This window comes from Humulus lupulus, chromosome 4, assembly GCF_963169125.1.
Source record: "Humulus lupulus chromosome 4, drHumLupu1.1, whole genome shotgun sequence".
Taxonomy (NCBI): Eukaryota; Viridiplantae; Streptophyta; class Magnoliopsida; order Rosales; family Cannabaceae; genus Humulus; species Humulus lupulus.
In genome coordinates, this window is record NC_084796.1 from 213,631,525 (window position 1) to 213,644,070 (window position 12,546).

Consider the following 12,546-nt stretch of genomic DNA (forward strand, 5'->3'; position numbering starts at 1 on the left):
ATAATAACAAGTTTATACGATACCCTTACCTTACTGTCTCTAGAGAAAATAAAGTCAACTTGCACACCTACCAGTTATTTAGGAACGAATTAAATTACTTTTAAAGAGTAATATATTGTGTGTTGAAAATTGAAAAAAAAAAAAAAAACTGTTATGGTAACCCTTTTTCAAATATAAACCCTTAAATTATATGACACCTAATTTTACATGGAGTTTTTGTCTTGTTTTATATTTAGTAAATATATTTATATATATATATATATATTATTGTTTCCCATTAACCCTCGTTTAACATATATATAGCTCCAATCAATGAGAACACAAAACAAATTAATCAAAGTCAAAACTGAGGATTAATTTATTTTTATTAGAAAAATCTCGCTAATAAAACTATTGATTTAATTTTGTTCATTCGTAACTCTATGATTGGGATTCCTTAGTTTGTGTGTATATATGTTTATAGTAAATCGATGACTTATATGACAAGAAAGATACATTAATATAAATACGTAGTAATCTTAAACATAATCATATTGATCTATCAATTCTCCTCGAATATCAAATTAATTATAACATTGACCAAAAGAAAAGGACAAAAAGCTACAATATTCTTTTCTTTTTTCTTTTTTATTGGGTTATATGGTTTATAAAAATGGTATACTCAAATAACATTATGTATTAATATATATATATTGGACAATTCTTCTACATGGGCTTTACTTTAAGCCTTACTGGTAGGGCAATCAGTGTTTCTCGACCCGTAAACAGTTTTTGGTACGACATTTTTTTATGACCTTGTATATTGTAGCTATTTAGAGAATTCTGCAAACTTTCAGAAAATTCCGAATAGTTTACAGTATCGAAAACTAGGTTCAAACATGTTTTTCCACGCGCATAAAAAAAATTAGTCTCGCGTGCAACATGTTTGAACCTAGTTTTCGGTACTGTAAATTATTCGGAATTTCTGAAAATTTGCAGGAAGCTCTAAATAGCTATAATATACACGATCATAAAAAAAATCACGTTGAAAACTGTTCATGGGTTGAGAACACTGAGAACCCTACCGATAGGGCTTAAAGTGAAGTCCCTTAAAAAAATTCCCCTAAATATTTATATATAAAAGGCTAGAAGGTGAGCTTTGGTGCAACAAAACAAAGACAGTACACAATCAAGCCTCTAAGCTTATTTGTGTGTGATATAATCATGACTAAAAATCAAAGCAAGCCCATCTTCATTTCTTGGGTTCTCTTACCATCTATTTTGTTGTACTTGCACCCAACACAAGTTTCAGCTCAAGAAGTTGGTAATGATAATATTATTCTCAACGATGTTTCATTTATGTATTATATTTATTTGTGATTAGTATATATATGTACTTTTTATGGATATGGTTTACATATATATATATATGCAGAGGATGAGAGTGAGTTTGATTATGTGGATGGGAGTGAGAAAGGACCACAACATTGGGGAGAGTTAAAGGAAGAATGGAGGGAATGTAAGCATGGAAAGTTGCAGTCTCCTATTGATCTGTTGAATCACAGAGTTAAAGTTCTTCCAAAGTTTGGAGAACTAAAGATGAACTACAAGCCTGCTAATGCCACTGTTAAGAACAGAGGCCACGATATTGCGGTAAGAAATCAATATTAAAATTCCTCCTTTTCTTTTATTTTATTTTAAATGAGTTTTGTTCGGTATGATCAAAAAGTTGACCTTTGAAAATATTATTCTTTATAAAATAGTTTATTCTATATATTCACAATAATAACTATCGAATTAATAAACTCATATTTCATCCTATCCTACCGACGAATCTCTACCTTAGATTTTGGCAAACGAAACATCATCTACAAGTTTTACAAGCTCTAGTACTCCTATAATATCGTCTTTGCCACTTACTCATTCTCCATATTTCTGCACGTCAACAACCAACAAACTTGACTTTATTTATGAACTATCATATGTTTACGAAGAAAACAAGATTATCAATAACAACCTTCATTTGATTAACCCATACCAGATTTTCCCAAAATCTATTACTCCTTTTACCTATTCCATTAAAGCTCTCATCAAACCTTCCTACAAAGCTCCAAAAGAAGATATCCAAGCTTCTAAATTTAGTGAGTGTCAATTGAGACCTACTCCTGAGGCCCAATTCGTTACATTACAAATTCCTCCTGAATTTATTTCCCAGTAGATTGTGCAAAGATTCACCCATATTCATTTTGGTGCCATACGCTTAGCTATTTCCCTTCACGATAGAAAGGGTCTTCCAATCGGATGTCAAATGGGTCTGCTCAACACCCGAATGAGGAAATATCAGCATGCAAGCATTGCAACCATAGAGACTACATTAAATGCAGGAATAGTAATAATTACACATTCCCTAACTTTAATATGTCTCTCAAAGACAATCGCTTGACTAATGCTTTCAAAGTTGAAGTCCAATTGGCTGCACTACTACAATGCGAGTCCTAAAAAAAATTTTAGGACTTGCAGGGCGTGAGTTCTTTATTTGAGAGCCTTAAAAAATAATATTTTTTAGGATTTGCAAAAGAATCTTTTTAGGACGCACATTGCGAGCCCTAAAAGAATGTTTTTAGGACTTGCAATGTGTGTCCTAAATAATCTTGTTGAGTGCCTTTAAATAAAGATTTAGATAGTTACAAAACTTATACTCAATGAGATGTCATATGAGTATCAAAGATTTATTATACATTTAATCAATACCAAGAAAGAAAGAAATATTCCTAAATTAATCAACAATATAGCCCAAAGTATGATCAATCCAAACAAATGTATCCTTAGCTTCCTTGCAAATAAAAAAGATGAATACATTGAGGCGTGGTATGGACACCACAACAATATTAGTCCATTGAGGCATTTACACTAATACCTTATTTGCATTACAAGAAAATAACCCAATAAATACCTGAAAAACAATGAAATCTGTTAAGCAAGCTTAAGAACATTAAGGTCAAAGAGTTCTTAAAATATTAATTAGGAAAACCAAACCCAGTACAGAGCTAAAATACATACATTCAAAGCATAATCAATGCAGAAAGGAAACTATAAATAAAATAAGCAAAAATCTGCCAATATAATACTCATATATATAGTATACAACCAATAGCCGAGAAACAGAACTAAGAAGAGAATAAACTATAGAATGCAAATACTATTGTAATTATTACAGAGGGCAAATCAGGACAGAGAGTGCTCCTATAAACTTTTATACATTCAGTACATGCAAAACAATCACAAAATTAAAATATATATTCATATCATATGCCTTACCTGTTGAACTTGAATTTATAGACAAAAAGAGTAAAACTATCTGAAAGCCATTTAGCTTCGAATCCAACGCATTCAAACTTGGGGCATCATTGATTGGAATGAAAAATTAAACACAAATAAATTGTTCTCTCATTTCTATGCAACATTTTCCATAAACAAGAACGAAACACATTCTTTATCATCTCATTGCATATATAAATTATACATCATTCATGTAAACACATCTAGGCTACTGAACTATGCTGAAAAGGAAGCTTATTTGTAGTTAGACAAAACCAAGCACAATCAGTTCTCATCGTAAAATTTATAGATACAATAGACTAATAATGAAATTGAAATTGATTTATGGAAGATTAAACAAGAATATTGCAAAATCGTACCTCTGGAGCATCGAAATAAAGCACATTCATCTTGAAAGCCAAGCTCCGAGTAGCAAGAGATCGAGCCGAGGAAAATCTACCAACGATCCAAAAAATGAGGCCACGACACCGCCTCATCCCACGGTAGAGTGGTTGAACCAAGCTGAGCCATCCAGAGGCTGAGAGAGTGAGGCGCGATAGAAGGTGCGTTCGGCGCAACAAGTCGAGGGAAGGAAGAGAACCGTTGTCGAGAGAAAAGAAGGGGAGAGTCGAGTGGTTCTGGGGGACGCAGGGCCAAAGACGAGAGACAATAAAGGGGGAGTCGAGTGGAAAGGAGGCGTTTCTGGTCGAGGCTGAGAGAAAAGAGAGAGATAGCAGGGCTGAAAGAGAAGAGAACAATGGAGAGGGTAAGGAGGGAGGCGGCTGATAGAACTAACAAGAGAGAGAGAGAGAGTAAGTTAAAGTTTTAGAGCTTTTAATTTTTTTTTTTTTTTTAAAAAGTCAGCCTTTTTTAAATATAGATAAGTTATTAATAACTAATATTAAATATTATTAATAAGTTGGTTAAATTATTTAAATAAATTATTGTTAATTTATTAAATATTATTAATTAATACTTTTTTCTATATTATTAAAAAAATTTATTAAATTATGTTCCACATTATTAATTAATAAATTTTTTAGGAATATATTTATTTATTATTATTTTGGCCCACTTTGAGTGTCCATAATACTCTTTTAGGACACTCAGAGTGTGCCCTGAAAAGTCTCTATTGGCTCAAATTTTTTCATATTCTTTTAAGACCCACACCAGTAATTAGAGATCGCACTGTGTGTCCTAAAAACTATTTTTTATTGACTCTCACTGAGTGTCCTAAAAAGTCTATGAGCTGTTTTTAAGGCTCACATTTAGGTGAGTGCCATAAAAAAGTGTCATAAAAACTAGTTTTTGTAGTAGTGGTGAAATTGACCAAGATCTTACTTCCATTGGAGCTACTCTTTACTACCAGATAGCATACATACTCCAAGATCACGCTCTGGATCTTTCTTTGCCAGCAACTGAAGAAGCATTACTAGTCTCGGTAGACTCTACCCAAGTTCCAACATGCACTCATATTCCAAGGAAAATCTCTACAAATGATCGTATGAAGATTTTTCTCAGTTCATGGATAACAAACTATGAGATGCTCCATCAACCTCAAAAAGTTGTCCAGACTCTTAGTGAACCATCTTATCACAAGAAAGAAGATGGCTCTGTCAAAATAGTCTTTGACAAAACTCAAACAAAGACTCCCAGTTGCTTTACCACCATGTACATGATGACTTCTGTCACACCAACTGATGTGGAAATCTAATCATTTGATTTTCAAAGCAGCCCTATCTATGCTTTTGAATCTTTGGATGGACATAAGTATTGGGATGTTTACGACTACAAAAGCTGCCTAAAAACAGAAGAAGACCTCCCAAAGCGACATCCTAGCTTAGGAAAACGGCTTAAGCAACAACTAGATAAAGGAGGAAAAGGAATAGGGTTGTTAGGTCAACCCTTTGGAAAGTTTTACTATATTGTCAAATATTCTGCTCCCAAAGACTTACTTGACTCTCCTCCAAAACCAACTGGATGGGACATTGAGCTTCCTCCAACAAACTCCCAGGAGCCTCCACTTTCAGCTCCTCAACATAACATTTTGCCATGCTACACAAAAGCAGCAAAATGGATGCAACATCCTGGAGAAGTTTTTCCTACTCAAAATTAGTTCCAACAAATTCCACAAGTATGTATGATGACTACTACTAATTATGAGTCTGATTTTCCTCCTATCAAAAAATTTGATAGGCAAGACGACCAAGGTACGGTTTCTCACCAACCAAATGTTCAAAACCCCACAAATAGGAACACAGATGGGTCTCTCAAAAAAGTATCTCCAGCCGAAGAAGTTCTCAACTGGCAATCAGAAAATATGATTGCCCAAAATAAGGTCTTAAAGTAAGTCGAGTTAAAAAATACCAAAATAGAGACAGTAGTAAAACAATCTCAATCTACTGTCATCGATAAACTCACTGCAAAAATCCAACAAACTCATGAAGAGCTTCTAGCCATCATTAAAGCAAACGCAGTCCCAATGCCAGTATTCCTAGCGAAAAATTCCCAGATGAAGAGCCTAAAAACTCAATATGAATCCCTCAAGAACTGGTTTTTCTAGCAAGAACCAACAAAGGCTCATTCAACTAGCTATTAGGCAACTTCGTCCCCATTCGGGATAACTATAACGACAGTCCCTTGACAGTTTGCTACAATACCAAAGACCTCCCAGCCTTTTCCTCTTACTGGATCTGTGCAAGAGGACTTTGTTGTACAAATAAGACACATGCTTGATGAAAGTCAACAACAAAAGACAAAAAAAAGGAAGAAGAAAGAATCACCAAGCCAACCGACAGACGAACTTAAGCAACTTATGGTTCACCCTGCCACAAATCCTCTGTCACGAATGATTCAACATACAAGCACTCTCCACATCGCAGAAAAAGAAACAGACTCAGACGATCAAAGCTCTCCGGCTAGTTCAGACAATTCTTCAGATGACTGGTCTGAAGAAATGAGTTCAACTTCTAATTATACTATACCTAGTGATCCCGAAAGCTTATCCAGTGAAAGCTTATCCAACAATGACGATGGAGCATTTCCATACTTGATGGTTCAACCTGCTGAATCAAACTCACAGACCAATCCAATTATTACAAGTGAAGACGAAAGTCAAAATGAATCAACAACACCACATGTTCCCTAAAGACGAAAGAGTAAAAGTTCAAACTTTCAAAATTTTACTTTAGATGACCTCCCTCCATCAAAATGGCGTGAAAGGTTCCAAGAGTTTCAGGCTTGGCTCAACCTGGAATCATAAATACCAGAAGCACAAACAGGAATAGTTCTCCTTAAATTTTTCTCCCGATATACAAGTACCTTACAAGACTAGTGGACAAGTCTGGGCGATTGTAGACTAATTACGTTTTTACAACTTCCATCTGTCACCAATGCCCTGACCTATATGTATATTGAATTCTGCTAATAGGACGCTCAAGTCACTGAAAGACTACACGCATAATTCTTCAAACTAAAATGTTGTTCAATGGATAAGAGAGATTTGGAGAAGCATTACAAAAAGATGATTCAACTGTTCTACCAAATAGTGGGAATTGATGATCCAAATCTAAAAAAAGCTTTCCTCTCTTCCATACCAGAACCACTAGGAGAAGAATCCTTCAGATTTCTCTCGGGAACAGAAAGAACCCTAGCTGATGCTACGATTGAAAAAATCTATCACCTGGTTCTAAAGGCATTGGAAAAGATGTGCTCTTAACACAAATTTATCCAAGAATTCATGAAACAATCCAAGAAGCTCGAAAAGGTCTTCAACCAAAAGGACCCATGGATCAAATGTCCATCACAATCAGCATGTTCTTGTCTTCCTTAAGAAAAGAAACACAACAAAAGGTTTAAACCTTTAAGACCGTTAAATCCTTAAAGCAAAAGGGACATCACTCATTCAAATTCCTAAGGAGGAAGAGCTTTTTCAGGAAGAAGTCCGGCAGATGTTTTATATGTGGAAACAAAGGTATTATGTCAAACAATGCCCCAAAGGGAAAACTGCCAAAATGATCTCCCACATTCAACAAACAACTGGCGTATCTCTCAAAGAAAATGACCTAGAATCCATCTTTTGTACTGATGACGAAATGAATCCAGAGTCCTTGTGTGCATTCGAACAACTGGAGAGTTTAGATTAATTCTACCACATGGTAGCTATCAGTACAATACAACCATCACCAATCATCTCCATATAGATCCTCTCAACAAAATATGCTTGGCTAGTCAAAGTAGCAGCCTCCTTTGATACTGGAGCATCATACACCATGATGAACCCTGATGTTATCCCTCCAAAATATTGGAGAAAAGAAAAACAATTCTTCCACGCTGCAAACGGAAGCATTTTCTGTACAAAGCTCATCAATAAACCAATTAAATTAGAGTTCTTTCCAGGATGCTCTATCATTCATAGAGTAATTGGCTCGAAATTACCAGGGAAAGATCTAATTATTGGTTTTGATGTCTACACCAAGAAAAAGGATTTATGAATCCTTCCTGGTGGCCTTGGCTACAAACAACATTCTACTCCATGGGAATCCATACCAAACTATTTCCTAATGCCTCCTGATCCATTCTCCAAGGTCAAACAAAGGCTTATAGAAAATTCATGTGCTACAAGTCGTGCCGAGTTTCTCCAAAAAGTGAACGCCCTCTATGAAAAAATCGACAGTTCTTCATCAGTTTACCATTCAAGATCAATGAAGAAATTAATCCTACCAAGGCAAGTCACCCAGGCATGAACCCAGAGCATCAGCAAATGGCAACCGAAGAATGCAAAGATCTACAACAACAAGGACTGATTGAACCAACCACCTTTTCATGGGCATGCCATGCTTTCTACGTCAATAAGAGATCATAACATGCTCAGGGAAAACAAAGACTGGTCATCAATTACAAGCCCTTGAACGAATTTTTGACAGATGATAAATTCCCCTGCCAAACAAGAATTCATTATTTGCAAGCCTGTCAAAGGCTCAAATATTTTCGAAATTCGATCTAAAGGTGGGATTTTGGAAATTTGGTATCAAATAAGAAGATAGGCCCAAAATGGCCTTCTACAATCCAAATCACCACTATCAGTGGACTGTCCTTCCTTTTGGTCTCAAAACAGCCCTATCACTATTCCAAAATACCATGACCAGAATCTACGACCCCATTCTAGATAAGGCCCTGATCTACATTGATGATATATTGCTCTTCTCACAAGATGAACAAGCCCATCACAATCTACTAGCCCAGTTCATCTCTCTCACAAAAGCTCATGGGGTCATGTTATCCAAAAAGAAGATGCTCATTAGACAAGCCCAAATTGACTTTCTGGGAATGAAGCTTTTTAAAGGCCAATATGAGGCTCAACCTCACATAGCCCAAGAATTACTAAAGTTCACTGAAAATGACTTCACAAAGTTCCAAATCCAACCGTTCTTAGGAGTTGTGAACTATTTATGGGATTTTGTCTCGCGGCTTTCAGAAATGACAAGACCACTTAGCGACATGCTTAAAAAGAAAACTCCACCATGGTCACAAGAGCAAACTATAGCAGTCAAAAAACTAAAGGAGATGATGCAGACAATACTACCTTTACAGATTCCTTCTAATAGAAAAAGAATCTTGCAGACAGACGCTAGTGATCGGTATTGGGAGCTGTCCTACTTGAACAATACAAGACAGGGAAAAGAAAAACATGTGATACAAGAGTGGCCACTTCAAAGATTCTCAGCTCCACTATCATTCTACCCTAAAAAAATTATTGGCGATAAAGATGGGTATTACAAAATACGAATTCCATCTAATAGGTCATCATTTCTTGGTAGAAGCGGACTTTACCGCGTCAAAATGAATGATCGGTGTAAAGTAAAGCAAGAAGACAAATGCCCAACTTTGAAGATTGACAATCTGGTTCAAAAACTACTCTTTTGACATTAGACACATCCAAGGCAAAGACAATATTGTGGCTGATTTCTTATCCACATCACCCCTTGCCATAAATCTAGCCTTAGAATACTCACCAAGAACTATTCCCATCGTCTCCCAAAAATCATCACATACCATCTCATTCATACTCATGATGGATTCTTCATCTTCTGTCAAACACAATCAATCTTTTCCCCGGGATGCAAAAAATATCCTTTCGAAGACGTCCCACAAATCAGCCAAAGAAAGAGCAACTCACTGAGCAATCTTTCTTCAGAATTTTATGATTTCCAAACTTGGACCTTCTATAGAAAATGACTTTGAAATCCATCCAAAGTATCCATTTGCTCAAATCCCACCTCTTTGAGACGCTATCTCCACACCAAAACTAGTATCTCACTTTTTCTGGTATTTGGCCAGTGTTTTTACTATAGTTGTCAAGGTACAAACTATAGCATTACACACATCCATAAAATCATTCTTTGACCAAGAAAGGTTCAAACCAGCTTACCAAGTCCAAATGGACATTCTGTCCTGATTCGCTCCATTGAAAAAATGGAAAAAGATCCTATCGGGTGAATGGAAAAAGGTCCAGAATGACAGGCCCACTTTTATCTACCCACCAGGCTCAAATGTTGCCAGCCTAATGAACTGTTATATTGTTCTCTTTTTTAGTCTTAATTCCAAACATGATGCATAATAGAATATAGTTATCAATCCAACATTTGAAGTCTACGGGTCAAAAGAAGAGCCACTATGTTGTCTTGGGGCCAAGAATACATGGACATCCAAAAAAGTCTGATTGAGAACAATCAGACTATACCTCCTGAGTTATGGCCCAAGCCAGAAGAAGATGCTCCTTGGGAAACATTCCCTTCTGACTATACTTGCAAAATAACAAGGGCCCTTAAAGCCCTCCACATTGCAGAAAATGAAACAAATCAGGCCGCCAAACTCAAAGAAACTTTAGAGAAAAAATATTTGTCACTATACAAATTGACCGACACTAAAGGGGTAATTTTGCGAAAAAGTAATTACTTTGAAATTTCTCAAGACCCACATGCTGACACTCCAGATATGCAAGATCCTTATCTCTTCCAATACACAGAAAAATAATGGGATATGACATATACAAACTACGATGCTTGCCCCCAAGCTGGCAATGATCATGATGAAAAAGAACCGGCAGGATGGAACCCACTTCATGAGGACCTAACATATGATTCTGACTACGGGGCAAGCCATGAAACAATTTTTTAATAAACATTATGTCTTTTAGCCTTTTGCTTTGATCAATGAATCTTATCCCTTATCTTGTATGCTTTACTTTATGATTATGTCGTTTAGCCTTTTGCTTTGGTTAGGGAATCTTATCCCTTATTTTGTCTACTTTACTTTATGCTTTGGTGAGGGGAATCCCTTATCTTATCCCTTATCCGGTCTCAACTATGGTTGGTTTTGACTAGGGTGGGTTAAGTTTGTATGCTTGAGTACATGGCTATATAAGGTCATCATCTCTTTTTGTGTAAAGCAGAGAATTACGTAGCAATAAAATATCAGAGTGTTTATTATAAAAAAAAAATGTTATTCTAAATCCTTTCTTCAGAGATTTCTGAAATAGAGATAGTATGCATTATGGATCGTATCTGAAGGCAACAACTATTATAAGTTACTAGATGAGCATTCGAGTTAATTGATCTCGCAAGCTATCATTTATGATCATAAGTCACACAGTTTTGAGTGTAAGTCGTGCAGATCCTTGTAAAAAATTATTGGGTTTATTAATTCGATAGTTTGTCTAACTAACTTATAGCAGGAACCCCTTAATAATAAACTAGTTCTTTTAATAGTGATTGTGAGTTTAGCTGAAAAATAAATTTGTTGATACAAAAAAAAAAAATCAAATATATTATATATTTATATATGTTATTGATGCAAGCTAGGTTTTATGGCTTGGTGATGCTGGATCGGTTAAGATAAACGGTATAGATTACTTACTTAAACAATGCCACTGGCACTCACCCACCGAGCACTCCTCAATGGCAGAAGGTGATCTTTCTCTAGTTCCTCTATATATTCCTTGACCTTTCTTACTAATCAATATATATCTATATATCATCAATTTCTTGTTTCATTTTTTCTATCAAATTTAATGAGTTATACAAGCATACCATTCTATAGTTTATGCGTATACATAAAACTAACTTATCTATACTAATTACGTTGCATGTAAATATATATAGATTTGACTTGGAGCTACACATGGTTCACCAAAGCCATGAGGTCAGTGGAGAAAGTAAAATTGCCGTAACTGCTCTATTCTACAAAATTGGCAAGCCTGATCGATTTCTCTCCAAGGTTATTGATACATACATACATACATACATACATACATATATGCCTCCAAATTCATGTATACCATTATATTGTTTACCTAAGAAAATTATTAACTGAAAAATTATTATATTCGTACAGTTAACCAAAGATGTAACATCCATAGCTGATACAAAGGAAGAGGTACACCAAGGAGTGGTTGACCCTAGAGAGTTAAGACTAGGTGGATTGATGTACTATAGATACATTGGCTCACTCACTGTCCCTCCTTGCACTCAAGGAGTTCTTTGGGCCATAAACAAAAGGGTATCTATATTGCTATCTTTTTTTTTTTCTTTTGACTAATTTTGATCTATAAATTCCTTTATTTCTTATGTGGGATTTTGAAGAATTTTTTTAAAATGTGTTCTCAGATAAGTACAGTTTCCAGAGAACAAGTGAGACTGCTTAAACAAGCTGTTCATGATGTAAGACATGCATACGTACCTTGGCCTCTCTTTTTTATTTGTAATATATAATAGTAAATAAAAGTGTAATAAATTAAACTAACTAAAGCGAAGCTATGGTTTTTGTTTAATTGTAATTACAGTTTGCGGAGACGAATGCAAGACCATTACAACCTCTAAATGAAAGAGATATCCACCTATGCGGCCCCATGTTTCTCCCCGGTGACTCAAAGCACTAATCCATTTATATAAATATATGTATATATATAATATTTATCTATATATGTACATATTTATTAAATAAATATGCGTGTGTGTGTGTGGCCGGCATATACTTCATTCAAGAATAATTCTCTTCGGTTCCAAAGAATAAAATTACAGAAGCTAGAGCTTGTCAATTTCGACTTTCGAGATCATGTATAATTTACAAGAAATCAGTGGACATTCAAGTTAATCATTGTAATTGATGTTCTCAACCATAAGGGGTAAAACAACAACAAATTGAGTAAATATGACAAGAATCATGAGGCTCCATCTAAAAACCAATTGG

The 12,546-nt window shown here is 35.3% G+C and overlaps 1 long non-coding RNA gene and 1 pseudogene across 1 annotated transcript; one reads left to right on the forward strand and one right to left on the reverse strand.

Annotated features, from left to right (window-relative positions):
- Window positions 1-1,203: 1,203 nt before the first annotated feature.
- On the forward strand, window positions 1,204-12,235 carry LOC133832869 (alpha carbonic anhydrase 7-like; annotated as a pseudogene).
- LOC133831183 (uncharacterized) lies at window positions 2,695-4,198 on the reverse strand. The gene is made up of 2 exons (XR_009892430.1): window positions 3,678-4,198; window positions 2,695-2,932 (listed from the first exon to the last, which is right to left on the reverse strand). It is a non-coding gene; the product is annotated as an uncharacterized LOC133831183 (long non-coding RNA).
- Window positions 12,236-12,546: the final 311 nt, after the last annotated feature.